General features: G+C 46.2%; 1 pseudogene; it reads right to left on the bottom strand.

The window, feature by feature from the left end:
* Positions 1 to 203: 203 nt before the first annotated feature.
* On the bottom strand, positions 204 to 1,810 carry LOC118719844 (annotated as a pseudogene).
* Between the last annotated feature and the right edge of the window lie 1,947 nt (positions 1,811 to 3,757).

Raw genomic sequence — 3,757 nt, 5'->3', positions numbered from 1 at the left:
CTGAAGAATAGAACAGATAGAAGTGCCCAAGTGTGTCTGCCTACAAACACACACACACACACACACACACACACACACACACATACACACACACACAGTCCATGCTGGTTTAAATATTGAACAAATTAGAGTCATTTTTATTGTGGTACTCTCAGAAAACAGCAAATAGCTTAGCAGACAGCTATTTCATCTGCTAGGAATTCTTATTTATTTATATCTTTGATCATGGTTTTCTTCAAAATTAGCTGTCCAAAGTGATTGACCTTTATGGAAGAAACAAATTGAAGTTTTGCTGCAGGCTTCTTTTCTTCTGCAGTAAGTTTCTTTTCTGCAGGTTTCTTCTCAGCTGCTGGTTTCTTGGTCGATGCAGCTTTCAAAGGTGGATTCTGCTTCTTGATGCCAGCAGCCTTCTTTTCTTTCTTTCTGACCACAGGCTTCTTGCCTAGAATCCCCTTCTCATCCCATTTGGCTTCTAGAGTTGCTGCTGCTTTAAACACCTGGAGCTTATGGCTTTTGGCCTAGAGAAGAATGGTCTTTGCACAAGGATTTAGCTTCAACATGCTGCTCAGGTTTTTCAGGGGAGTCTTCTTCAGGATTCTGTGATGGATTTTCCTGCCTGGTGCTCAGAGGGCTCTTTGGATCCTGGGCTTATCAAGATTCTGCTTAGGTGTGCACTAAGCATCTTGTGCACAGGAAGGTTGTAGTTACTCCTTAGGAAGGAGGCAGCTTTATGCCAGGTGCCATGCAGATTATCTAATTTGCGGAAAGCACTTTCAGTCCAAATGCAGAAATAGCCCACATGCCCACCAGGAGCACATTTCAAAATGTTCAGTATGCTCATATTAAACAGCTAATTCTAGGGATGTTTCTGAAGGCTTTGATGATACTGTTGTCCTTAGTACAGATGATGCAAGGCCCCCTGTGCTGAGTAGGAGGACAGTTTCTCATTTTGCCCCTTCCAGCTCTCATTTGCTGAAAGGCATAGACCCTTTTTATATCAATCTAGGCCTAAGTTTATTTTCTTTAAAAAATTAATTTCATAGAGGAAGGGAAAAAGAGGGATAGAAACATCAATGATGAGAGAGAATCACTGATCAACTTCCTCCTGCACACTCCCACCGAGGATCAAGCCTGCAACCTGGGTATGTGCTCTTGATGGAATCAAACCTCCAGCCTGTAGGCCACTGAGCCAAACCAGCTAAGGCCAGGTTTTAAGTTTCTTAAGAAGCAAAACAGCCTCCCTGGTTTTCTTGTAGCCTTCAACTTTATCTTCAACCACCAAAGGGCATTTGGGAACTTCCTCAATAAGATGACCTTCAGACATGACCAGTGCTGGGAAGGCTGAGGCAGCCAGGACAGAGCAGATGGCATACTGCTTCTGTGTTGTGTTCACTCTGGAGAGACAATGGTGCCAGGTTTGGTTAGTGCAAATATGTAGTCCCCACGACACAAATTTCCAAAAACAACCTGGCCAGAATGATGAGTTCCAACACCTTGGACTTTGGGAGTTTGAGCCACAGCTCTGCCAGTACCCAATATTCAGCACTGGTTTGATGACCTGCCAATTCACTGACAGCATGGGGGCTGTCTATTTGTTCCTGCACACGTTAGAGTGAACAAAGTTCACAATAACTGGTAGATGAGAGCCTTGAACACAGCAGGCAAAGTGAATATTTTTGCCATGTTTCCCCCTTTTCACAGTCCACTGATATCAGTGGACGAGCACATGCTATGGCAGGGAGAGGAGAAGGCCACATTCCCCTCAACCCAGTGGCTCCCACAGGAAAACTTGTGCTAGAAATTTTAATATTTTTTTAATGAAGGAAGAAAGCAGGAGGTGCTCAGTGGAACAGTTCTGGTTGTCTGTGGACTGTGCTGTGCTCATGTACAGGGAACATGTATTAAAATATGGGCGATTTTCCAGATACCTTGAGGTCTTTAACAGATATTTGGTAACCTTAGGTTCTGTACTAGTTCTTGGTTAAGGGCCTCTTTTGAGATACAGAGTGGAAAGGATAATTTTTCCTTTTACTATCCAACATATTAAAGCTGCACAGCTGTTTACTGACATGGCCAATAGCTAACTGATGTTCTATATATAATGTAAACTTTGTTCTTGATTTTCTTATTTACAAAGGGAAAATTCTTTTAATGAGTAAAGGTAGACTTTGAATGCAATCTTTAATTGCTTGTAGACTAATATTAACTTAAAATAATTCTAGCAGATGGTATCCTAATATACCCTAGATGGATTTCTTCTATTGCTGTTCAGCTAAATTTATCTACTTTGTTGTATGTATCCTATGTAATGAAATCCTAATATGTTAACTATCTGGTTGATTGTAGGCCGTTCAACCAATCAAAGTGAGATATGCTAATGATATGCTAAATCCACTCAACTACTTGCTGTGACATGCACTAGCCATAAGGGGGGAAGATCATCGACTGGTTGACCAGTCACTATGATGTACACTGACCACCAGAGGGTAGATGCTCAATGCAGGAGCTGCCCCTGGCCTACAGGCTCTGATCACCTGATGGGGCCTGCCAGACAACCTCCTGGTCCCTCCCCACACCAGCAGATCCCATCGCTTGATTGGGGTGGTAGCAGACACAGCTCCTTTCTTAGGGGACCAGAGGGCTGGCTCCCTCTTTGGGGCCAGTGGCCAATCTACCAGGTCCATCCCCTGGCCACAGTCCTTGATCAACCTGCTGCCCACCCACCATGGTGGTGATTGGCCCCTCCTCCTGGATGGGAGGCCCTGGTCTCCTGATTGGGGCTGGCTGACTAACATCACAGTTCCTCCTCCCAGCTGGCTGGCCCTGATCGCCCAATTGGGGTCAGGCCTCAGGCTGGGGCAGGGAACTGGGGTGGGTGGCAGTGACCAACCTTCCACTGTGCCCAGGTGGGGGGCTGTGACCTCTTGCCAGCTACCTGGGGATGGGGGGTGGGGACAGAGATATGGTAAGAATGCAGGGTGTCCGCTGAGCTTGCTCTCACTGCCCCTGCTCTCCTTCCCCGGGATACCAGGACTCATGCACTGGAGAAGTCCCTTTGCCCAGGCGCCAGGAGCCCGAAAAGAGTCTGCCCCGCACCTGCACAGCCTATTCTGGGTGAGCCAGGCCACAGTTGTTGGGACTGTAGGGGCCAGTCAGGCTCCCCATGGGTTCGCACAGGAGCTGGTCTGCGAGGCTGGCTGGGAGAGAGCATGCTGCCTGCCTGACTTCCTTGCAGCACCACTGGGCAGCCCAGAGGCCCATGCTGTTCCCTGGCCTGCGGCATTTGGCTGCACTCACCACATCTCCCCACGGGGACTCAGGTGCCGTGACTCAGGAGGAGGGGGGTATGTGACAGTCCAATGGCCCAAGTGCTGCCTGGGGCCCAGAGGTCAGCTGAGACCTGCCCTTCCATGCCAGATGCGTGTGCTTCGATCACCAGCCAATCCTAGGGATCACACCAATGCATGAATTCTGTGCACTTGGCCTTTAGTAGATTCATATGAATGCTTATCTGGAATATCAAAAGTCCAGAGTTTAATCATATTAAGCCTCTCATACAGGTCTTTGATAATAATTATAATATTGAGATGATAAACATTTTGGGAATATGAACTATGTCTTTAACATAATATCCCTCTACTCACCTCCCTGTGTCAAATACTGGGCTGAATACATAATAGATATTCAATAAACCTTTCTTTCTTTCTTTCTTTCTTTCTTTCTTTCTTTCTTTCTTTATTTTTAAAATGTATTTTAT

The sequence above is a fragment of the Pipistrellus kuhlii genome, unplaced genomic scaffold (assembly GCF_014108245.1).
Source record: "Pipistrellus kuhlii isolate mPipKuh1 unplaced genomic scaffold, mPipKuh1.p scaffold_m20_p_1, whole genome shotgun sequence".
Classification (NCBI taxonomy): Eukaryota; Metazoa; Chordata; class Mammalia; order Chiroptera; family Vespertilionidae; genus Pipistrellus; species Pipistrellus kuhlii.
This window is presented reverse-complemented; position numbering and strand designations above follow the sequence as displayed.